We start from the raw sequence: 26,053 nt of genomic DNA on the forward strand, positions 1-26,053 counted from the left end.
GCTTTTCAAATTCCTTATGCTTTCAAATTCCAGCTGTGGTGTTGAGTTAACCAGATTTTTTCGGAAAGTGACTTGCTGACCGTGGCAGCTATTCTGTGAACAAAACTGCTTAGCTGTACTGGTTAATGCCTGAGTTTAGCAAAAGGAATCTTCTTTAGCAAACCAAGAGAGTGCTGTTATGAAACCTTTCTGGTTTGAAAGCCAGGGTTTGTTGAACTAAATACTACGTGCAACAATTTGATTTTGTTCCAGCAGTTACTTTGAAGAGCTAACATAATGTAACAGTGTTGTTATATTTCTGGCTCTAATAAAAGGGTAATCTCTGAAATACATTGGCCCATTGCACGCAATGCAAAATGCATATATGGGGTAGATTTCTCTGCTTTTTTTTGGTGTAGAAGCCCTATCCAAGACAGATCATTAAGAACAGCAGTGCCAGATGTTGTGTGATGCCTCCCAGGAGACTCGACACAAGAAAAGGGAGCAAAAGTGGCTTTATGGTGTCTCTGCGTTTGCAGGATTTGGGGCTGCTCCCGGGGCTGGCACTGCTGCCAGCTGTCATGGCAGGCGTTGCTATAGCTTGGGGCTGCTGCCCACAGTTGTCCATGAGCTGCTACGCAACCCCAAACGGCCTCAGCACAAAGCGCTCCAGGAAACCTCCTCTTCTCCCCGCACATCCCCTTCAAACAGCGCTATGATGCGGAGGGGTTGTGCTGCAATGAAGAGGTTACCTTGTAAATTAATTGAAAGCCAGAGACTTTTTTTCCTGAAAGGAGAAGATGTAGCAGATTTTCTCTTGCAGATTTGAAATGAAACGATGTTTTTTTTTTCTGATAACTTTTTTAGCGTTTAGTTTTTTCACTCCTTAAGTGAATGTCAGTGCTCACTTCATCTCTCTTTGTCTTGTAGGAAAGAACATGAGATATTAGGGATTTTGGTTTCCCTTTTCCATCTGAGTTTCCTCTTACTCTGTAACTATTTAATATTTACTTTTCCATTTCCTACAAAATGATGCAAAGAACAACTGGAGAAAGTTTTAAAGCATTACTAGATTACCAGAGTTTCTTTTCCTCTTTTTTGCCTCTGTAATTCTTCCAAATGGCTGAAATTTTTAAAAGTCAGATCTTGATCATACAGACATTTAAGAAAAGATGTGTTTCAGGTCACCGCAAAAGTCCATCTAACACAGTGTTTGTCTCCAAGAATGACCAGGAAGACCAAGAAGAGATATCTAGAGCGGAATGTAGAAAAGGAACAAGAATCGTGAAATTTCCTCAAAATACTATCTGAGGGATTTGTGGCTGGGGAACTAGAAATGGTACCTTTGCATTTAATACTGTTTCACTCCTCTAATTGCTGTTTTGTTTCTCAGCTGACAGGGAGCCAAGGTTTGAAGGCAAGGTTAAATGCTTTGCTCCTGCTGCAAAATTTACGGCATGAATGACCGCAAATGACCATTAAGTTCGGTGGGGGTTCCCAGAAATTTCGGATGAGGCCCAGTGGAATATTCTTAGGCATTCCTGGGTTTTAAATGCACCATTCAGCGCAGCCTGGTTATGAAAGACCCAAGCACAGCTGTGGCTGTGTAATGAAAATAATTGCTAAATATGCAGTAGTAATGGAGAAAGTTGCTAGAATGCTTGGATGTGAAATGAGTTTTTTTAAGAGCCAATGAAATAGAAAGTGTATATATTGAGAAGAAATAGAAATTGACTGAAAAATTTTTTAAAAATTTCTACTTAATCCTCTTTAAAAACGGAAGAGAAAAACAAGAGCCAGTTGTTCATTTGTTCTTTTTTTTCACTTCTCTTGCCCCTAGGAATTATATTTCTGTGTGAATAAGGGGATTTTTTTTTTCCACAGGGTTTTATGTAGTCGTCCCCTTTATTGTTATCCTGCGTCATTGCTGGATATCATGGCATAACTTCAGCGCTCCATCCCAGCACCGCCTCTGTTTTACGGCCGGGGAAGCAGTCCTTAGTCGCCCCGCCACGTCTCTCAAGCTAAAGTGCTTCCTTACTCTCCATGCCAATTTGCTGAAATGCGAAACCATTGCTATTTGACTGATCAATGTGAAGAACATCGCTGGTGTGCTGCTCTGCGTGCTGAGAGGACAGCGAGGTCTCCTGGCCTCCGAGCCCTGATCGTGCATCGCTGCTGCCTGCTCACAAGGAGGGAGCTGCTCATTTGCCTTCTCCTCCTTGGGCGGTTTCTCTCTGTCGTTGAACAAGACATAGTGCATTGTACCAAGGGGGGAGTTTTAGCCCTGTCTTTAAGGCGTACAGCTTGCAAGCAGGGTTTGCTCCTCCAGGTTTGCCGAGAGCTGTATTTCATTGCATGACATGCACCACACTCAGAATGGCTTCTGAACGCTGCGCTGGCGTGATTACTAATACACGTTTGCACGCTGCCACAGCTTTGAGCTCACCTTGGAGATAGGAGACCAGCTACTGTCGAGCCTGGGTTTTCCTTCCCCTCTTCCCCCAGACGCATGCGTCTCTCTAGTTTTGTCAGCACCGCGAGGACATTTATAGCTTTATCACAAGCCAGAGGTTTTGCTGGTGACTCTGGCCAAGCTTTGTGAGCTTTTCGCCCCTGGCTTCGGAGCTGAAGGAAATGCACCATCATGGTTTCACTCTTCTAGTGAAAGAGACTGTCGGGGAGCGACCTTGGGATGCAGAGGAAGACGAATTATTCAAGGGAGTGCTCCAAAGAAATCTCATCAGCTCTAACAGAGAACAAAGCTGCATTAACACTTTGGTTTGTTGCTGACTTTTAGGCTTGGAAAATTGCCCATTTGGCTGCTGAGGCAGCAGCCTGAATTGTTTTGAAACTTGGCTGTGAATTGAATGCAAAGGGATTTTTTTCCCCCTTCAGGTTCATGCATCACTAACCATGCTAGGCATGTTATTCCGTACTGTACACCGTGAATGAATAAACTGCTTCTAATAAAGAACCGATGTTGCTAATATCTTTGTGTAATTTGAACCAAGCCTTTTTGAATTTAGCTCATTTGGGGAGGAAAAAAACACTGATGTTGCAAACGCTTATGCATCTGATTAACTTCACCGCTCAGTTTAATTTGCAGGATCAGGGCCTTAGCTATCAAGAGGCTACATGGCATTACAGCCCTTCTATACATCTTCATTAGAGTATCTTTCTTATGAATTTGCTTTCATCCGTGTTTTTACAACCTCAGTCATAAACTGGATTGTATCTGCCAGCAGCAGTGTTTAACTATGTCAGCTCCTTGGTGTCTCCGTTTAATTCCTTGGCCTCCTTGAGAGGAGCCTGGGGGAGTGCTGCTTCCTAAGGATCGACACACAAAAGTTGCCAGGTTGCCGGGTTGCTATTATTTGCCTAATAAATTGAGGAGATTATGACTTTTCATTTGGCCTAGCATTTTTGCCATTTTTTCTTTTCTTTTTTACAGAGCAGAATTATTATTTCCCTCCAAACTTACTCAATTTTCAGACCTGGAATCTATTTTTTTTTCCTGCAGAGCTTTCTGCTACTTCTATTCCCCTCCTTCCTCTCCTGGCCTTCCTGCCATTTCTACTCCATCCCTTCCATTTTCTATTTTTTTTTTCAGTGACATGATGGAAAAATAGTTCCTCACAGCTTCCTCCAGCTGCTGCGGCTGCTGCATCTCATGTTTGCAAATTCTGGATCTGGCAACCCTGGCTGGTCCGTCTGGGGAATTATACAGGTGCAGAAAGGAGCAAGTGTTTATCATCCCCTGTGTTGCTGCTGCCCTTCCTGGAGCCGGAGGACAGGCTCTCTCCGCCGGCAGCTCCCTCCGAGGTGACGTGACTCTTGGCTGCCCCCCACCCAAAGCGCCGCGTGAAACGCTTGACAGAGGCCGCGATGCGAATGCGGATATTGAAACACAAAAGCTGTTAATTTTTTTAAGGGTTGTGCCTAATCCTTTTTCTCCTGACGCCCTGTTTTGTGAAGTCTGGATCCTTGCTACGGTTTTCCCAAAAGTGTTTTACGAGTTGTTGAGGTTTCTTGCACGGGCGTGTGTAAATTTAAATTATGGCCGAAGTGGAGAAGATGATAGCTGTAAATTAAGGTATCCTTGCCGTTAGTCACAATATTATATTGAAGTGGTTCAAATTTTGAGTTTGGTTAATTAATCCCCTGCAATGCGATAGAGGAGGAAGGAGCCTGAAATCCCCGCGGAGCGCCGGTGCCGTCTTTGCCTGTAGTACCTGCCTTCGCGTTGCGTGAGCCACGCTTCAGGCGAAAGCGGCAGCTGGCTTTAAAGCCCCAGGATTGGGGAGGTGTTGCTGCCTGCTTCCTTGCTCGGTGGCCCAAGTGCCTTGATGCCAGCTTGACTTTTTCGGAAGTGGCGATCCCCAGCTTCTGCGGTCACCCCAAGATCTTCGCTCCCCGCGCCAAGCAGCCCCAGCCAGAGCTTTAAAATTTGATTTCCGGACTGCTGGGAGCGGGGCTGCGGATGAGAGGGGGGCGGCTTTTCTAACACTGTGGGAGAAATATTTTTTGTTCCGTTTCCTGACCGACCTTTTGGCATGCCCGCTAGCCTCCAAGTGTTTCTCCTCGCCCCCGGGGAGAGAAACGCAGCCGCCTTGCTGGCCCCGGCTGCCGCAGGGGCTGGCTGCTGCCCTGTCTCGCTCCCCGAGGACGCGAGCGCTGCAGCCCCGCGGTGGGGAGAGCGCTGCGAGAGCAGGGCGACCGCCTGCTCCACAGCGGAAACGCCTGCGATAACGTTGCCGTTCCGTGCGGGTGGAATAGCTGCCCCAAAGAGCTCAGCGCGTGGAGGCTGATCAGAACTGGCTTCGCAGTCCCCTTCCTGCATTTTTCCTGACTTCTGCAGTCCCGAATTTCCTCGTTCCTACTGAAAGTCCTCTTTCTTTCAAAGTTTCCTTCCAAACTTTCAACCTCTGGACTCAGGAATAGATCTAGGCAGGCTGGAAAAATGTCAGCTCGATATTAAAAGGTGTGATAAGCAACCCCGTAAAAGCAATGTTCTTGATGCTTAAGCCAACAGCTGCTTGTAATCACTGGGGACTCTGGGCTCCCTTGGTGGTTGCTTATCCCCCTGCACGAGTCGCTCGGAGTTTCCTTCGCGGCCTGGGTGGCTGGAAGCTGTGGCTTTGGGCAAGTGCCCACCGAGGCTTCACTGAGCACTGCTGCTTCTCCACAGAGAAGCAGTCTGAATTCCCTATTTTGGGGAGTCTGAGTTTCTTATTGCCAGCGTGTCAAACAGCTATTCTAGGGCAAACACTCTCTGCTCACAGCCAGCTAACAGGAGATTTGAGCCAGCAAAACCGCCAGGCCACATAGCTTCTTGCCGTGCCCCCCGGCGAAGCCACCTAAGCTTTCCCTGGCGCGCCGGCTTAGCATGGCTCTGCGGGAGCGTTTCTGGAGCGGGCCTGGCACCGTGCCGTGGTGCCACGCGAGCGAGGAGGATTTCAGGGAGCAGCTGAAGGCTCTGCAGGTGCATCTGAACCCATGTTCATGGAGTCTGTCTGCGTGCCGTGAGCCGGTGAATCGGAGAGCACCCATACCGCACCCTTCTCCCGCGGCGCTCCCGTCTTGGTGGTGATTCCACCTGGCTCCAAATCACAAGGCTTTGGCATATATTGACAGTCATGCACACAGGGGGAAAGACTCCCCATCTGTGGTCTTGTAACAGAGAGACAAGTGGCTGCATTTCTCAACAGATGGCATAACAAACTACAAGAAACACGTGTCCCCCTGAGACACATAACCTGACATCAGATAGCTTCAACAACATATTGAAATAAGTCCTCCCTGGCGAACGCTGTGGCTTCAGATGCAGCCATACCTCTTTCCTCGAATCCCTTGACAAAGCCTTGGGAGATGCAAGCACAACAGTTTTGAGAGCTACCACCCTGCCTCGTCCACGAGTGGCAGGAGGAGTCGGGGTGGCAGGCTGAGCACTGACTGAGATGGCCCCCACATGCCGGGGATGGGAGAAACTGGGAGCTGAGGCAATGGTGCTTCTCCCTGGGTGTGAAGTCTTTCAAGCTGAGTAACCCCTTTGTTCTGAGAAATGCTTAATTTAAACATTTGTGGTAGTTATTCATTTTGCTGTAGTAATAAGAGACGTTGGCTTTTCTAAGTTCAGTTGAGTCTGGCAGAACCACCCATGCAAACACTTTCAAAAATCATCTTTGCCCTTGCAAAGCTCTAACATCTTGTAATGTTGGAGCACAGACCTGAAACTTGGCAGTGGAGTGCTCATCCTGGCCTTTGAGGTGTGCTAAACCTATGAGAAAACACTCAAATATGCCCAAATTTGAGAATTTGGGAGCTGGAAGTTGTAGTGCTTGGTAGAGATGTGAGTGCTCAGCAGCTCACTGGCTGCAGGTATCCAGCAGCACCAGCGGTGCCATGTGTGCCGCAGGTGACCGAGCGGGGACACCCTTTCTGTGGCTGCCGAGGCTTGACGATGCTCCGCAGGGCTACGGCAGGAGCCACGCTGCCTCAGCCGCCTGACATGCAGATAGCGTCGGTATCGGATGGAGTGGGAGCTGGTGGGGAAACAAACATTAAATTAATTTAGTTCACAACTCTCCTGTAGGGTATGGGATTTCCCTGTTTTCCCAGGAAGAAATCTAGAGAGATTAATGTCAAAAAGATCCACTAATTTTGATGACCCAATTTGCATGCCTAATGACCTGATTTTGCAGAGCACTTCCCGTTCCCGAGCACTCGCTGCGCTGGAAGGACAGTGCCCTTGTTTTCTTTTACAGCTTCGAGCGCTCAGCAGTTCTGCAACTCAGAACTTGGGGCATTGATTTATGCATTCAAAAAAATAAAATCCACACAATTATGGGGACAAAGCCTTCGATGTATGGTCTGGGTGACTTGGCAGTATGTCACAGAAACTCTTCAGCGGGGACAGGGAGAGAAGCCAGTTCCCCAGGACACCATTCAGCTGTCTCCACCATGCCTCCGTTCTCCTCCTCGAATTTCCTGCCTCTTTCACTGTGCAGCATCCAATTTCAGCAGCAAACAAGAAGGGATTTTGGTAGATACAGGCCCCTTTCCCAGCCTACATTAATGCGGGCGTTTTCTGATTTCTGAGATGCAGACTTTGCAATGCTGATACGTTTGTGTAATTATTTCTCTATATCACACCGTCTTCTCCTAGTTCTTTTATGGTTTGGCGTATCCCTGCCCCACACAACTTGCAATCCATTTGAATACATCGAGTAGTGCTGTAATTTCCTTCTTGGACTGTCCAGTGATGTGTGTTGGTTTCGAACCCGAGGCAGTCCCCAGAGGGCACCACGCAAAGCAAGTATCGCGGCAGTCCCACCAGGAACATTGCCACCGAAAGGGGAAGCTCAGCCCATCCCAGCTCCTTGGTGGCTGGTTCCTCCCGTCATGCTGTCGCGGATGTCACACAGGGATGCATGGGACAACTGAGCCAGGCTAAACCAAAGCTGAGACTTCATCCACAGAGCTGAGATATGAAATACGTAGAAATATGCATTGGCTGCTGAAAAGGAGCAGTTTTGCTTCACCTCAACCTCCCTCTATGGGCTACGCTCCCTCATTGGTTTGGGTGTTTGGCCTCACCACGGACCAGCACGGGGAGACAGGCTGACGGGAAGCTTGTCTCTGGTATCTGCAAGGTGGTTTTCCTCCTGGTGCATCTGGGGGCTCCTGGCAGGAGGCCCACTTCCGTGACTGCTAGCGCTGTGCTGCAGCCTGGGCAGGGGGGCTTGGATGCATTGTAAAAGCACGGCATCGCTTGCCAAAAAAACGTGGTTATTTTGAAGCCCGGGCAGTATCTGCTTCCCTGGTAGCTGTAAATAAACTTTACAGCTCCCGCTGGGGCAGGAAGAAGTCAGAAAGCTCTTCTTTGAACAACACTGTGCTCATCCCAGCTGGAGTTGCTCCTCCATGAAAAATAAGTATATCTAATGTCAGGAGGTGTAAATTCTCTACGCATGTACTTGCGTACTGGATGGGTACTATGCTGCATTCACAGGCAGCTGGACCTTTGGAGGGAAATGCCGTAGTGGCTGATCTGTAAACAGGCTTGTGGCTGATCTGTAAGTGTATAACCTGTGGAGAAGCTAAAATACAGCTTTAGGTAGAGTGTAGTAGCCTTTGGTCTGTGGCCTGTTACACATGAATCCAAGAGAGACAGTGAAGGAGAGAAACACTGGCTGTTCTCTTGAAATCAAATGCCAAAAAAAGAGAAAGGTTTAATTAAAAGGAAAAAAAGTATTTTAAAAAGTTCTTTGAATTGAATTGAAGACTATCTCTTAAGAACATACCACAAGCTTAATTTTTATTGTTATAGTTAAATAAAGACATACTTATCTGATTAGCTGTAATCCTCTCATGTTTATTCCTTGAGTCAGAGGCCTTTTAAAATGTATCTGAGATTTAGGAGTGGGACCCAAGGACAGCCTGCACCTGGTCTCTGTGTCTGATGGCAGCGAGATCTCTCTGCTGTGTTACCGACACAAAACTGTTTAGCTGTTGTGATAGTCTAAGTAGCGCTCAGAACAGAAATGTAAAATAAACGTATTTGTCCTTCTGCTTCCACAGTTGCCAGTTCTCACCTGAGGTTTTTGAACTTCCCCCCTCTGTGTAACAGACCTAGAGCATAGCCTTGAACAAAATCAGCCCGTGTTGGTTGAAAGACCCCATGTGGAGGGGTTGAAGCTCTCCTCAACGATAAGCAAGAACGTCCTTTCGCCCTCTCTGCTTCCCTCACCCACAGTCCCTGGAGGGGAGTCCTACATAACGTCCTCTTTTCGTTGCTATCATCTGCTCTGGCTTTGAGAAAGGTTTTGTTTTCTATGTTGCTTCTCACTTCAACCATACCGGTGCAGCCTCCACCACGCAGCCAAACTGGTCACCCTCAGCTGCGCTCACCAGCAAGGCAGAGGCAAGAAGTAAAGCAAGAGCGTGATTCATCCCATGCCTGAAATGGGTCAAACCACAAATACGAATCAGCCCCAGCCTCGCTCCGTGACCACACTGAGGATGTAGCTGAGCTCTCAACGTCCACATTGCAGATGTCTGAAGGTGAGATAAAGTCCATCCAAAGAGACCAATATTATTATTCTTTTCCATTAAAATCTTACATTCTGACTGTGGACGCTACTCAAGATAATCTGGCTGTTAACTGTATGTTTAGATGTGACAAAAAAAAAACACACTAAAAATAAGTTAAAGAATATTTCATAAAGTATTTTAGGTTCTCTCTATATTTGGACTGAAGGAGCTTTCCCTTGTTGCCGTTAGTGGGAGCCGTAGCATAGATCGGATAAAGGACCTTTTTCTATCGGGTTTGTTCTCCACGTCTATCACTAGCTGGGATTTTATACCACAAATATTAGAGAGGCCAAAGTCTTAGAGAGTGCCTCAGGTGATTTTTTTTTCTATCAATTACTTCACTTATTCGTGGAAATAAATGCAGTTTCTGGGGACCTAAAATTGTTTAATGAACAGTTTCACTAATCCTCTGTCCACCTTCCAGTAAATTTTTAACATCTTTCAAATAAAAGAGTTTGAATTTTAATTTTAAAATTTCCTTTTCAGCTGAAAAATTATTCGTGTCTGACCATTATTTCCCTTTGCTCTTGCTGTGCTCACAGCTCCTTTGCTTGTGAGCAAATGCTTCATACTACTACTGAAAACTTACTGGCTTTATAGATCATAAAAAACGTCATGCTGAATGACTCTTCTCTGAACTTCAGTCTCTCCATCAGCTAGCCATTTTCTCAAGTTTTCTGTTTCTCTCATGGCAAAAGTTCTGTAACATATTACATACACCAGAGATCGAACTCTGGCAGAATTGTCCTGATAATGATACTATTTCATAAGCAGCCGTGTTTGGAGTAGATACTGTATTTACAGGCCACTGATAAAATATTTTAAAAAATCACAGCCAGGCAGCTTTAAATAATTGTTGCCATATGCAATATAAAGGTATTTACAAAAAAACTAGCAGTACACAAGCTGCTCCCGTAAGGGGATGTGGGGCTGGTTTTGTTTCGTGATCCTGCAAGCTGCTCACTCATCTGCAGACTCTCATCCTCTTTGGTAAGATCTTTCCTTTTCCAGGGTCTTAAGGAACGATCTCAGTTCAACCAGAATCAATGACAGAACTGCCATTGCTTTCAGAAGGGGTAGGATCAGGTCCTGCCTGTTCAACGGACTCTCACGGGGAAATCTCAGCCTGTCCTTTGCGAGCCATGCAGATAAATAAGCAAAAAGCTTGTCTAACCGACGTGAGAGCACAGCTCCGATAAAGGTGTGATAAAAGAACTGGCTCCAAAATCCGGGTAATCGTGGTGGTCTTAGTATGAGTTACAGTAACATTTCAGCTGTTTATTTTATTTAAAGAAGAAAAGTTCCAGTTACTGTAGACTTAACAGATTTTTATCTTGTATGAAATGCGCTTAGTAGAGGACACACTTCATTGTTAGCAGACCTTCAGCAGTTTGTGTCAAATATCAATGTAATGGACTTACACACGCTATTGATTTAATGACAACTATCACTGCTAGGAATTGATCTAATGTTTTCATTAGACTTAAAAAATGTTTTAACAACAAGTTCATTCAGAACTGGATAATTGCAGAGCCCTACATGGCCAAAGATCACATTCCCTCTAGAAGTGTAGTTTAGATGATCTTTTTAGAAGATAAGTAGATCATTAATAATACAGGCAGAGTTGAGGGAAATTAAAGCAAATCTTCATGCCTTAAAAGTGTAAATAATTTTAATCATCATTCTTATATCACTGGGTGAGCAGGAGGGAATTTTCTGAACTGTTGAAGAAATCTTTTAATGCATATACAGTGGGATTTTGCTTGCTCCAATCATGATAGAATAGCTGTTTTTGTTACCCCTCTCTTTTTGGCTGTCCTTTTTGCTCCTGCCCTAGTGGGTGTTAGCAGAGAGGGGGCTCTTCTGCTTGGGCAGGTTATAAAAATCTGGTAGTTCTTAGCAGCGATAGCATCTCTTGCTCATCTAAGTGACCCAGGCAGTGAAGGGCCTTTTGTGGGAGGTTTGAGGAGATGCTCTCCTCTTGGGCATGTCAGTGAAGCTGGACGGTTGCTCGGAGGAGAGTGTGATGCCACTGGCTGTAATTAAAGCTACACTGAACTGATTAGCTGGCTCTGCACATGGGCATTGCCTAAATACGTGTGGAGAGAGAGGCTTCCCACACTCATGTGGCTGACGTGCAAGTTGCAAGCTCGGTCCCCCTATGACTTTAGATGACAGCATTTTTCCTGCAAAACAGTCTTCAGCTTCAACTCTGTCTTATTCAGATGGTTTCTCCCTCCCAAGTACTTTATCTGACACTTCGATTTTTTAGTTACATCAGATGCAAAGGCCATGGGGGGTGCCCACTGTGGTGGGTCACTGCTGGTGTGTGCAGCTGACTCTTACTTGATGGCGTAGGGTGGTTGCCATTCTTCATAAGGGGCTGCAGCTTTCAAGATGCTTCTTGAAGGCTAGGCTGGAGCCTGGTTTGAATGGGCATTTTTAGATGCTCTGTACACCTTGTACACTGTTTTCCTTTAGAGTTTCTGGTGCTCAGATCTTTAAGCTAGATACCAGATATCCTGTGATGGACGTTCAAAAATAGAAATATATAATAGTGGGGTTGCTTCTGAACATGCCGGTCTCAGCCCTAACCGAAATAAATCCTGGGTCTTCTCTGTTTCCTCCTGCCTTTTGAATGACTTACTTCTCCCTAAATTACATCAGTCTTTCCCTCTTTCCCCGAACACCTTCCCCCAAAACTGATTTGATTTTAGCCTACGTTCTGTGGGGAGGTGTAAATAGCCAGGAAAGTCAAGAATCAAGAATATGCCAGGTTATCTTGATCATTTTTAATATGGAGTAATTCTGAACCAACACCTCAAATCGGTACTGCCTGAGAGGTGTTTGAGGCACCCATTTAAAGACAAATTCTTCCCTTTCATTTATGTCATGTAACTGTACTGAACTCATGGCTCTAATTGACTAAACACATTTCCAGCACAACCAAATCAATATCCAATTGGGGCAAACGTTGTACCTACACAGAGCCTGTCCACAGGATATATTTGAGAATTAATGCAGCCTAAAATAACCTCCTCAAACCATGAATTACCAAATTTGTAGATATATTGTTAGGTACACTCTTATGGGATTATGCTTCGTAAGAAACATAATGGTGAGTCACTCTGCTGCTCAGAAAATGTTCAGAATAAATAACAGTAATGGAATGAAATGGCTCAATCTCTTATAGCAAAGACACAACCTACAGCTGCTATTATATTTCTGCCACAAAAAAACTGCTTGCAGGCAAATGAGCTCAGTAGTTGAACTATTGAGAAGCTCAGATGTCACAGCAGAGCCACACGGCTAAAACCTGTTGGGCACCAAGCTGCAGCCTGTATTTCTGTGGCAGAAGCAGAAGGTAAGTCCCTTTGCAAGCGAAGCTCAGACGCTCTATGTAGAACAACACAGGCCAGAGACACATTGTGGATATCCAAGTGATGTCCTTGGAAGAAGGCTTGGGATTCTGAACATGTCATTTTTTTTAAACCACCTCTATGGGAAGTCAACCAATGTGGAAACCAAATGCCTTTTGGGCATGGATTTGGTATGCTTCAAGGAATAACAAAGATTAAAGTCAAAATTTTTAAAGGAACAGGGAGTGGCTTATGCCAAAACATACATGAATAATCTGGAGCATAATAAAAATGCGAATACAAGAATAGAAAGAAATCAGGACACTGTAATGCATATTGCTTTAATTTGAGGAGCAAAGGGATTTGAGTGGATTTCTAGGGTATAATACAATACAGAATAATACAGTGTTTATGTCAGATATAGCTGATGAAAGCTCCCAACAGATCAATGCATGAAAAGGGTATAAATCAGTAGTATTGGAAGATGTCACTTGAGAGCAAATCTATTCTCAAGCTAAGGTAATATTTTCTGATGCTCCCTGTAGTTGAATACAGTTAATATGAAACAACCTGGGAGAGAGAAAAAATATATTCAAATGACACTTGAAGGGAAAAATGGAAGTTTAAAATATCAGCTTTAGGATCCATCTGCTGCACAGAGCACCCAGGCCATTAGCAATCAAGCTTGCAGTGGCCAACTTTGCAGCTGGTGCTGCTGCCCCCATAGCAAAGAGCTGGACGTGGGCCCTTCAGCCTGGATAGTGCGAGTGTCCCCATTGCCAGGATGAGGTGTCCAGCCCCATGGAGCTGTGACTGGCAGAAGGTCCACTTCACCCCAGGACAGGTGGGCTTCATTCACTGCTTGAGCATGACTTCAAGGGGTATGTCTAATGCTGGTGCTGCACAGATCTTCCTGAACTGGAGAGGTTGTAGACTGGCTGTTGCTTGTAAAAGGAGTAAAAGATGTTACTGCATATTTCCATCACGTTACATTATCTCATTCATTCTGATTGTGTTAAATCAATTAAGTTAATGTGTGATATGCTGGTATATGGTGGTGCAGAATACCACTTAGGAAAGTATCTGAACCAATCAGCATTCTGTTCAGTATAGGCTTTACTGGGCAAAAAGAAAATTAATAAACATATCTTAAAAACTGCTACTCTTGTCTCTGGTAATTGCTTTCTCCTTCATCATCTGTTGAGTTTGAATATGTAAATGAATGGAGAGAGCCTTCCGGCTTTGCAGTCTCTGCGAGTGAAGGTTCTTGATGACAAATATAATTTTGGAGAAAAGGGGAATCACTGTGCCGTGAGCCCAAGCTAGATCTCATTTACATTGGTTTTAAATCACTGGACTTATTTCTGATCATCACTGGCATGAAATTGAACCCAGAGGCCTCTAAAACTTGGCCTAGATCCTGATCTAGTTCAAGTCAAGCCAGTAAAATATCAGGTAGCACCAACTAAGCATCTGCTCTTCTCTTTGGACTGAACACCTTTCTGCTCTGAACACCTTCCTACCCCATTTTTCCATTTTGTTGTAATATTCTTCCTATAGACAAAGAAAAGAGAAAGATAACTGGGTCATAGTGGGTAGAAAAATGAGGGAGACACATGCATGCCATCTGAATCCCTTGAGGCACATGCATGTTTTGACTGTCTCAGCTGAGTGCATCACCTAGCTCCTGAACTTGTGCATGTGAGAGCAGGAGGCACAGAGTGTCCAGTTTCCTCTTTCTCTCCAAAACTCTGTTTAGTAGTACTTGCAGGGACATCCTGTTCTTTTCTGCCTGCAGAAATCATTTTTGCATTCCTTTGCCTCCTTTAACTTCTGCTTGATTTCTCTGTCTATCTAGATCTTGGAGTTGAATAGGTAGGTAGGTAGGCTTGAAATTATTCTCTTGTGCATGAATGCCTGCTTTTTTTAGATAAAATTCGCTAATATCTCAGACATCTATCTTGAATATATACTAGGCATAGTTACTTCATATATGCTGTGTTCACAGTGTGATAGCTCAGTTGAAGTTTCTGTTAAAAGATGCTTTTTCTGCGCAGTCTGGAGTGAGGAGTGGGGAGGAATGTGGGGACAGCTTTGTAAAACAGCCTCACAAACTCACTCTGACCTGAAACTTGTTTCACTCCAAGAAGAATTCTAAGAGAGAGAGAGAGAAATAGCCTTGTGGTTGGGCCACTAGCCTGGATTTGGTGATTTCCACTGCTTGGCTTCCACGGCTGCCTCTGTCAAAGATTCACAATGTGCTGGGAAAAAAGTCAGGGACTGACCAGAAAGGACCTTAGTGGCTGAGGGCTGGGCCATTGTGGGGGTGCCCCCAAAACAAGACCCGTGGTCTCATGCTGGAATGCAAGAAGGACTCCTAGAGCTGCCTAGTGGAGGTGGGTGCCCGTGCCGACATGGCACCTATTGCTGGAACCCTGTTCCTCTTTGGGGAGGAGGAGCTGCCTTCACCTTGGGCTCTGGAGCCTAGAGGCTATTCCCTATTGCCTTATTATCAAAGATAGTGGGACTCATCATTTTGCTCAAAATACAGAGGCAAATGTCCTTTCCCCCACCCCACAGGGCAGCCTTGTGCCTAGAGTAATTGTCCTCTGTGGAAGTCCCCGTTCAGTTCTCCTGTGTTTCTCACTGCCTCGCCTGTGCCTCACCCAATAGCATGGGGTGGGAGAGAGGAATTCTTTTTTTTTTTTCCCAAAGAAAGTGACTCACAAGTCACAGGACCAGAGGGCAAGAGGACAGAAAGGAGCTTGACTCTGTAGCACTCCACTGCATTCTGAGAGGCACATTCAGCCTGTAAAATCTTTCTTGTCAAACTTTTGTTTCATACTTACATACTCAGAGACTTAGCAAGTCACCTTGTAACCCTTTCGTGAGAACTGAATCAGTTGAGCCCCTGCTGTCTGGCACCATAAGGTGGGTTTTCTGATCTGTAATTGAGATTAGTTCTGAGGTGGAAAGGAAGCAAAGCATGAGCAGAGTAGAGAGAGGACAGCTCAGTACTCAGTAAGAATCACTAATTAAAAGCCTTTTAGTTGCTTTGAGAAGGCATCAAGGGCCCTGGTTTGGGTGCCAAAAAGAGCAGCTGAAGTTAGAACTAAGACTAACTTGGGACCCTTCCTTCCTCTGTCCCTTCCAGTAGTGTAAACTAAGAAGAGAGATGCTGAAGGAAAGGCTGTGCTACTCTGCAAAAGTGGATGGAGATTGAACATGAAGTTAAGGATATTGGACCCATGTGACTTTGTGTCATGTTTTGACAGAGGGAGTTAAGGAAGTCGAGCATGAATTCTGTGCAGTTTTCAGATGGGGTTGCAACTACATGTTCACCTGCTGTGGGGGTTGTGTCGTATGTGCGTAAACCCCCAGGGAATTTCAGGATTAAATATCTTTCTCAGGAATGCAGTAACTTCAGTCCTTTCAAGCATATTTTCAGCCCTTTGCCAGCGATTAAAGCTCAAGGTCGAGGTGCATCTTTTCTTGTGAACGTTTGCTTTGATTCCTGGTGTGCTTTACTGAAAAATCTCAAATTTTCAGAGAAGTAGGTGACAGCATGTCAGAGAACTACGTATTTAGTTCTAGCAGTGAGTCAATCAGACATCTAGGCAATTATCATCTGCTCGGGATGACAGCTGAGAGATGTGTTTATTCTGTCTCCAGGAATCTCTGTTATTTTAGGAGCCTTTCCAGAGCACAACCAGTGCTAACTCGTCAGTATGTGGAGACTCTTGTTTATGCTTTGGTTTCCTATCTGGGTTGGATTATTCACTTATCAACTTGCTGGCCCCCTCTCTCAACCTTTTAAATTCATTTCTACCTTCCACGCTGTTTCTTGGCAAGAACTACGAGCTTTATAAACCCAAGATCTCACATCTTCATCTCTGCTGATGAATCTACCATTTTAGATCCCGTTTAGATACCATTTAGATTTAAATTTAGATAAAAGCTTTTAACAGCTTTTTGAAGGGTATTAGCTCGCTGTCGCTGTGGCATTGCTAAGCCTAGACTCCTGTGTTCAGCCATGGTTTGGCAATTAGTCCCTTGAAGCCTGACCCGGTGGTTGTCTTGTCTTCCCCCAAAGTCACTAAGGTTAACCTCTAAGATTAGTGGTTATCACCACGAAAGCCCTTGCAGAAATGGCACTCATTCATTAAGACACTGTGCAAATCTCAGTTCTCCTTTCCATCTCTGTAAAGCTGTTGCCCTCAGAAACTTTTTGGTGGTTCAATACTAACAGACCTGAAAGCCAGATTTGCTCCACTCTATATATAGTATAAGCATTTTGCAGACAGCAAGAGTTGCAACACCTACCTGAATGTGATTAGCTAGCTAAATATTTCCTGTTCCATGGGAGCACCCAACGCCATATAAGCCGGAGGCTTCCCTCAGGCAATAAGCAGATGAGTTCAGCTAGAAAAGACTTTGTTATCTTTTGACACTTTATCAGGAAATCAGTTACTTCTGTGAAAGAGACAAGGTATTTATAACAGAAGAGGTGGCATTCGCCCTCACAAGCGATGCAAAGCCTCCGATGAGCAGTGGAAGTGCTCAGCTGCAGGTCACCTCTGTAGGAGACCCTCAAAAGCTGGATCACCACTGCCCCCAGAATGACTTCAGCTGTGGTAGGAGTTATAAACAGTGTATGTCCCACTTTCTACCTTCAGAGGAGTTGGTGGCCAGGCCGCACTATCCTGTACTGTTCCAGGCCCAGGCAAGCCCCGGAGTGGGGCAGCTATAGGCGCCATAGCACCTTTGGGCCAAGCACAGCCACAGCAGAAGATCCTCCCTGTAAACCTCTCCCTTGTCTCCCTGACTAGGGCCGTGGACAGGCACCTTGCTGAAATGAGAGGCAAACATACAGATAATGCTCTGTTACCCCATTGCCACCTCTCCCCGCTGCCATAGTCCCCACCACGTATACTTTTTCCCCTGCGTGACTGGAAGACAAAGAGTTTTTTGCAGGTTAAGGAGGCCTTTCTTTATTTCCCTTTCTGGAAGCCTTGTTATTATAGTGGTAGCCTCTAGCTACATCTGTGAAGAGGAGCACCTCCACCAGGCATCTCATGTAATAATGACTTCTTTTTTCTTTGAACTTACAGCTTGCAAGGCACTGTTGTATGACATTAAGAAGGTGAATCCAAAGAGGACCATAGATGTAGGGTCACTCCATGTAAACCCTAACGGGACGCAAGAGAGGAGTAAGGTAACAGAAAAATGATATGACAGCACATAATTGCTGATATGTGCAATTACCAACCACTTATCCAAACAGCAGTTGGTCTTAATCTTACAACCTTTTTTCTTGCTAAGGGTATCAGCCACTAAATTGCTTCTGCTTCCTCTGGGACCCAAAGTAATCTTTAGGCTTGAAATTGAGGTATTTTCCTTCCTTTTCAGTACCTACATTTCTTTGCCTTTTTAATATTTGAAGCAGTATTGTTCCATTCTTAATCTTGATAAAAATAAATCAGAGCTACACACCTTACTAAGACAGCGAAAGAAAAAGAGAGAACAGGAGAGAGAATATGCATCCTATTTAGAGACTTACTTTTCTCTAATCAGGCACGGCACGGGATTCTGAATAGTGTTCATTGCCTTCCATGGGCTTCTCGTGGGTGCTGGATACCTTCAACTTCCATTGCCCAGGCTGCAGACTGAGAGTGGTCAGCATTTTGTTGGACCGAGCCCTCATATTGGCAACCTCCAGGAGCAGAGCTCTGTCTTCTTCTCTGCATTTTGGAAAAATACGGGTCGCATTGATAACATATTGATAGAAAAGCCTCTGGAAACATTTGGTGAGCCAGGTCACTCAGTAAATATTTTAGAATGAGTTTTCAGAGTCTGGAATTTGACTCAGCTAACGGACTTTTCCATCTTTTCTGCCTGTAAATTAAAAGGCTTAGGAATGTATTTAAGGCACAAGAAAGATGAAGATTTGTTGTTTGTGAATGACAATGAGCTTCTCAAGATGATGCTTCTCTGGCCTGGCTTTATATGTTGATTCCCAGGTTATCATTGAGAGGGGACCGAGCTGTCGCCAAAGATGCCTGGAAGAAGCCCACAGCTTTCTTCACGGCTGGAGCTGGGGTGAACAGGAAGCTGTTCAAGCAGCTTGAGTTTTCTCAAGCATCACTCCAATGAATTTATCATTACTTGCAGTAGGAACTTCAGGTTTGGTGATCAATACCATGGTCAATGACAAGAGGTGGTCAAATAAGATCAACAACTAGGAGTGAAAGGAAGCGACTTGCTGGTATCACGTGGTCAGTCAATGGTAGAGCAGGCATCAGCTCCCAGGTCCCCATCCTGTCTCCTGGGCCTTTCTGCCCTGGACAGCATGGGCTGACCCTAGATGCCAGCGGATGTCCTCTAACACCAGTCCTGACACTAATATGTGTGCATCCTCCTTGCTCAGAGCAAGGGAATCATTTCAGCACACACGATGTCTGGGATGTAGGTGAGGGAATGAATGGGGAAACATGCATGCTTGCATATCTACAGGCACACAGGACGTAACTGTATTAGTGCTGGTATAAGAAAAAAAGCTTTACAGACAACTAAGTGAACATTAACAAAGTCTGGCTCTAGTGCATAATGCCATTCTTGTTTACTCTTATGTTGACCTTAATATTAGCAGTACACATTTCTTAAACAAAATCCATGTCCTCTGCCGCTAATTGTTAACAAAACAGAGGGTTCACGATCCCATCTTTCATCACATCACTTAAACATTATTTAAACAGTATATTATTACATGTATTTCTTCAGAAGTAAAAACATTTCCTTGCTATGCCCATCAACTGATTTGAAAACTAAATATCTAAATTGCTGTAGTTTATTTTTCTCAATAATTTCTATAGTGTTTGGGTATTAGCCTTTGAGAATAAAACCAAAAAAAGTGGTTCTCTGTTATCTTAATTTGGGGATATGAAAAGAGGAATGCTTTCCCAGAGAAGAAATATTGGCTAGCTTGTTAACAGAATTAGTTTTAGACTCTCTTCAAAAGTGAATAAGTGAGTTAGGTGCCCAAATCTAGTGACTTTCAATGAGAACTGGCTACTTAAAATTCAGAGGCCTCCTTCAAAAGCTCTTCTCTAATCTCTTCAGAGCAATTTCTATTTCATTGTAATTAACTATGGATTTAGACTTTAGTACAAATTCACCTTGACTAAAATTTTCAAAAACATCTTAAAGTGCTATTTTCAGAATGGCTCAGACCCCGAAGAGCCCGTGTTCTGCTGGAAGTCCCTCCCTTTAGATTAAGGTCCCTCCCTTAATCTAAAGGATGGGACCTGAAATCTTTCCTGGGCTCCTGAGCTCAGATGGGTGCTTGTGCCATGTCCTATTTTCACCTCACAGTAGGGCCTGGACATCCAGCTTTTACCCTTACTGTCTAGAGGAGTGAGCATGCAGGCTAGAAATGGGCTGCAGTTGCTCCTAGACCTGGAGAAGACAATCAGGATGGTGGGACGTGCGCAGAGCATAACTGCCCCGTGCTCTGGGAATAACCCACGTCTCTTGTGGGCATAAGATTTAGGAAGCTCATGCCAGGCACTTAGTTACTTTGAAAACATTAGTTCTTTTGTCTTTCGAGACTTTTTGGCCATGACCTGTTTTGCTTCAGTGGATTGGACAATTAATGGAGCGTATTTATCAGGATATTGCTCTTCAAAAAGAAGGGAAAGGTTTGGCTTGGTATGAGTGAGCAGGGGTTCATATCCTTGGAACTGGATGTGGATAAAAGATTGCACTTCTCAGCTGAACTTCTAGCTCTGTAATGTGTAAAGTAGGTTTTAAAAGACTGGCATAATTGTTTCCTATCTGTTGATTTCTTTTCCTTTGTGGCAAGGAGAGGCGGGCAGTAGAAGCCAATATTGAAAGTCTGTCAAAAAAAGCAAAGAAAAAAAAAATTCTGGAAGCTTTAGTTTTACGCTTCCCACTTCTCTGGATGTGATTACAGCAGTTTCCATTCTGGGCTCTGTTTCTGCAGAGCGCCGCATTTTTTTATGCACATGAGCTGTCCCATAGACTGCTGTATTCTCATGATCCCTAAGTGCTCCTATGTGTTTTTGAAATCAGAGCTGTGATCCATGGACAGCTGGATGCTCACAGGGGGCTGACTCTCCTTGCTTCATTGCAAATTAGAACTGAGTGGGAAATGGTTTCCTGTCCCAGAAAAGAAAGAAAAAAGACTCAAAGATTTCCCATTCCACATTGGGATGAAACAGAAAAAGGAAGCTCAGGAAAGCCTGTACTCTGTGTTTTCCAGGAGCCAAGTTCTGGGGACTGGAAGTCCCATATTGAGGTTTCCTATCTCCTGATTCATACAAGTCTTGAATTTCTCAACCTTTTTCTTTTCTTTTTCTTTTCTTTTTAATCTCAAAATACTCTTCTGTTGATGACAAAAGTTCTTAGAGAAATCATACAAACCAATGCTGATAACAGTTTCATAAGGACAAATTTTTTAGTTCCAGGAGAACATTTGTGCTCAACACCAGACTGATAACTCCAATTATTTAGAAGGTGAGGGCTAGAACGTTAGGTTTGTCCTAGTAACCAGCCAGATCGGGACCAGTCCTCTGCCCCATAGTCGTGACGTGATTTATCTCTATATCCATGCTAAACTTTCCTCACTCTAAAGTGGCCTCATCCACACTGCTCGCTGGGCACCATTCCCAGACAATACCAGATGTTCTCCGCAATGGTGACAGTTGGGATGCTAACAGTTAAACAGTACAGAGGATATCATGCCAGTGCCTCAGCCCATGCTCTAGCTCTGTTAATTTGCTATTATAGATATAACCTGGGAGAGCAAATTCCCATCCCTGTTTTGAATGGGGACTCGAAGGGGTTCTCCAGCATCCTGTTAGGCAGAAAGAGCTGTTGAGCAACATTTGGCAGCTCGAGCTCTCCCGGATGCTGAATTCTTTCCTGGGTACCATGGGCATCGTTCACAATAGCAGCACTAGCGCCTTGTAGCTGGGGGTATTTGACATTTTTTGACACATTGATCTCTAATTGTCCCCAGAAGAGTATTGATTATTCTGGGATTTGTCTTTCTCCCTGGTTTTGAACAGAAATTTCATTCTAAAGCTAAGAAATTTTTCCCAATTAAGCTTTTGTGAGGCCTGCTACATTTCATAATCAGTTTTGGTTCCAACAAGCCAGGCTGGATGGGAGTGCGTGGACAGAATAAAACATTTGTCAGAGCAGCCTCCCTGCAAACAGCCCTTCCAGTCAGATTCTCGTCCTACACTTCTGCCTCTGATTTCTGCTGGTTGTCTAATTATGTTGGCTGCTGAGTAATTATTTTCATGGAACAGTAATTTTAACAGCATGTAGTTTATCAGAGGTGCAAATTATACGTAATAACATACATCAGTTTTCAGTTAAAACTTTCATAATGTTCAAAAGTCCTTGCATTTTCAACAAATTGAAGGGGGGGGGAAATTGTCCCTTTTTATCTGTCCTTTCCATTTTTTTTTTTTTAGAGAAAAACAACCTACAGATTTTCTTGAAGTCAATTAAACCCATTTGAAATAAAGCACTTTTATTTTGGAACAGGAACGTCCACATGGGAAGTTAATCAAGAATAATTATTCCTCTCTAAATTCACATCCTCGAATAATTTGAATTAAATCCCCAGTATAGACAAGCCCTAAATGTCAGAGGATTAAAAAAAAAAAAAAAAAAAGTTAAAGGAGATCTATCGTATCAGAAAGCGAAGAAAATAAAAATCTTGCCTACTCACCAAGCCAAGCTAGTGAGAAAAGCCATGTCAAGACCGATGCGGGATCGTTCACCACAGCTGATTATACAGGCGCTTGCTCAGCCCTTTGAAGTCAATCGCACATATACATTTCAGTAGCATGGTCTGTACACACACACTGTGGGTGTAGTAGAGTTGACGACGAAAATACTACAATCAGCAAAAGGAGCAAGTTTAAACGTAGTTCCGTGAAAGAATTTTGCTCAGGGATGCTTGTCTTCCACCTGCTTTTCTCGTTGCCTTAGAGGTAATGCAACTCTCCCAGCTTTCGGAGGTGCAGAACAACGTGGAACTTCTGCAGATTGGTGTCTTCATGTCAGCTTTGCCCAACGCAGGTTTCGCTAGTACAACAGCTTTCCCCTCGGGTTGCTATCAGCTGCGTAGCAGGGCTGGTGGCCATGCAACATTAACTACGCGGTGCCCTGGTTGTGCTGACAGCGGCAGGTTGCAGCAGGCACCGGAGCCCGGGCAGTCGGGAGGCAGAAGCCAACGCCGCTGCCGTCCGCAGCTCCCTCTGCGTTTCCCGGTAGGAGTCCGGCCCTGCCCAAACCTGGCTGGCGGCGAGCAGTGCGCGCGCCGGGGCTGGACGCGCATGCTGCCAGTGCCCAGGGTGCCTGCACGGCAAAGTCTGGAGGCCAGCCCCGTAGCCATCCTACAGACCTCCACGGTGGCGGGGGGCTTGGCCAGGATTTCCAGCTGCAGAGCTTCTTCTGAGGGAAAAACGCAACCTCATGATCTCACTAGCGACTGAGCTCAAGTTTTATCAAGTACAAGCCACATACCAAGGTGGAACTTAAATTTTGAGGTGGTTTTTGTTCAGCTCGGTTTTTCCCATCAAAGCTCGTATGGTGACTGCCTCCTCCGCAGGTTTCACAGAGCAAGCAGGCCATCGGGCAGAGATAGAAGGAAGCATCTCTATACAGCGTGGTGCTCCCTCATGGGAGGAGGGCTAGGCTAGCCCCACGGCCTCGGTCCCACAGCCCCGCATGTGCTGAGCGGATTGCGTTCACTTTTTCTAGCTGGAAAAAAGACAAGCCAACTCCTGAGGCAAACAGTCCCTTGACGGCTATTTCAGTGAGATGAAAGTAGTCCAGGATGATACCAAATCCCCAGTCTCACATTTCAGAGTCAGGTCTCCCCTCAGAGGAGACCCTCAGGGATGGAGAGCATTGAACAGAGCAGAGTCCAGTCTCCTCCCCAGCTGTCCCGGCTTTTCTGTCCCCTCCTTTCTCTCCTCTGCAAGCCAAAACCACTGGAGAAACCCTAGGTCCCTTCCTGAACCTCAGTGCTTTCCTTGAGAGCTCCAGGAAGGGTCCATATCAGTCGGGGAGGGAGAGCAAGCTCAACGTCTTTGAAATTAGGGAGATGAGGAGCCACATGAACAATTTATGGAAGAATCTTTTGGCCAGCTTCACTCTGTCCCTCCTGAGGTAAGCTGGTGGGGACAAATACCAGAGACCTCATTCACACCGTAAAGAAAGGCAGCGCAGGGCTCCTCACCGTCATGGCAGGACAGCGCGGCAGCGCAGCGAGGAGGAGGCGAGGTTGGAGGCGGCTGCCGATGCCTCTGCCGGGACATGGGTGCACGCACACAAAGGGAATTCCTTCTGAGGCGGAAAGTCATAGGGCAAAAGCTCGGATTAGTCAGACACCAGGAAAAAAAAATCAACTTGGCAGGAGTACAAACCATATGGAAATGGCAAGAGTCCTTGAACCGCAGGCGGATAAAGTGCCACTTGCCAATGGGTAACTAGGTCAAATGCACAGCACTGCAGTCAGACTCATTACTTGGCCTCAGGCACCTTGGCTCTGCCCTACATCAAACCGAAGTGGGTTTTTTTGTTTTTTTTTTTTTTGTTTTTTCCTCTCAGTTTTGGGAAAAATGGCTACTTATATGTTTGTTTGAAACAATGTCATTGGATGTTGTCCAGAAAGTTTATTCTCTGGAGTTATGCAACAACCACTATGTCATTCCTGTGCTCAAGCGATCCATGGAAATACCAGGGTGTGAATGAAATCCTTTTTCAGCTGCTTCAGGTCAAGGCAGCACAATCCTTCTTCTGTCCTATTTCCAGCCGTGTCAATTAGGAACCAGCAGAGCAGGGCTCCACATCTGACTGTGCTCCCAAAGGAGGTTTATTTTCACATTCCCATTATGCCATCCTACACAGACTATTTTTCCATTCTGCATCTGGATGGCAGCTTTCCTCATTCCCCCTAAGTCTGATCATTACTGTTTGATCTGACAAATGTTTCTCTTTCTGGGTCATGGTAGTATTAACATAGGTTTTAAGGAAGAGGAAATTCTTTGGAAAGTTATTGTGTTTTTTAGTCAGGGTTTTCAACTCAGAAGAATCTTGAAGCAAGCACCAAGATCGTAGTTTCTGGAGGACCCTGAATTCACTGTAAACACAGACAGATGGTGCCAAGGAAATGACTCAGTGAATATGAATATTATCAGATACAAAGGGTCATCTCAGAAGAATGTTAACAGAAGATTGAGTTGACCACACAGGAAAGCAAGTGCCATTGCAGGAACAGAAATCGCAGGAACATTGGAACTTATGGTGGATGCTGATCTCATGTTTGCACGAGGGCGATGTGGTAATTCCTGTTGTCTCTTTCTCTTCTTGACCTCTGCCAACAGACGTGATAGGCAGAGGTTTGTCTATTCTCCTGCTGCCAAGTTAGATTAGAGAATCTCATTTTTTGAAGACACACATTCCTGTGATATTGATGCCAGCTATAGTTATCATTCCAAGACCCAGTTCAAACCAAAAATTCGGTCTCTGAAATAGTGAGAAGACACTTGCAGCAGCTGGAGCAGTGATCATGGAGATCCTGAGGCACTACTGAGGGAGATGGACTCTCTTGACCTGTCCCTGTCAGCATGTCTGACAAGGAGTCAGTTCATAAATAATGAGGAATAAGGTCAGTCCAACCACAAAAAGTATATATGAACTTCTCCATTTTTGAGTAGGGAAAAGTTCCCCCTTTTAGGTGCTCTACCAGTATGCCTTGCTGCCAAGGGCAGCTATCCCTGAGACTTCCATAAAAATGAATTAAATCAAGCAGCACAAAACTTTCCTGTAGGGCTATCCCATCTCATTTAATTCACTTGGGCTGATGGCACATCTCATTTGATCTGGAAACAGCAAAGTCACCCCCCCCTCCCCGCCGTGTCTTCTCCAAGTATGAAGACCCCAAGAGAAACGAGAATAAACGAGCTCTCTTAAGCTTGAGTCATTTCTCAGGTAAATGCCTTTCCATTTTTCCACTGCTCCCCAGATCTATACAGCAGATAGGATGACCAAAAATCTCTGGTACAGTTTATCCCTTTCTGTGAAATGAGCTTTCTGACTTTCTGATGATTTCTCTCAAGTGAATTATCTCTGCTCTGAATCCTTGATTTTCTTCTTTTCTTTCAACATAGGTTTACTGCTGCAAAAACTCATTCAAGCAAGGGTCAATCAGATCAAAGGATAGAGATGGATGAACTGCTTGTTACTCTCCTGGACATTCAGAAAAGTCAATGAACAGAATTTATTCTAGAATATGATGTGAAAGGTTTTCTTCAGCTAATATAATAGGGAAGCTAAACGTAACCTTAAGGTCAGATCTTGTAGCAAGAGCGAAATATTTGAGCAAAAAATTCAATTCTGTGTGCCACAATATTGCCAGTTTGTTTGGGGAAGAGTTCCACTATTAAATCCTTGTTTTAACCTCACAACTTTGGAACATCATTTTGCTTCTTACATTACTGCATAGCTTGACCTCTACTTTCCGTTCATCAAGTGTAACTGCATTCTTTAGACAAACACATTTGAAGTCAGGAGCT

The sequence above is a fragment of the Rhea americana genome, unplaced genomic scaffold (genome assembly GCF_003343005.1).
Source record: "Rhea americana isolate MKP2758 unplaced genomic scaffold, rheAme1 scaffold_50, whole genome shotgun sequence".
Lineage (NCBI taxonomy): Eukaryota > Metazoa > Chordata > Aves > Rheiformes > Rheidae > Rhea > Rhea americana.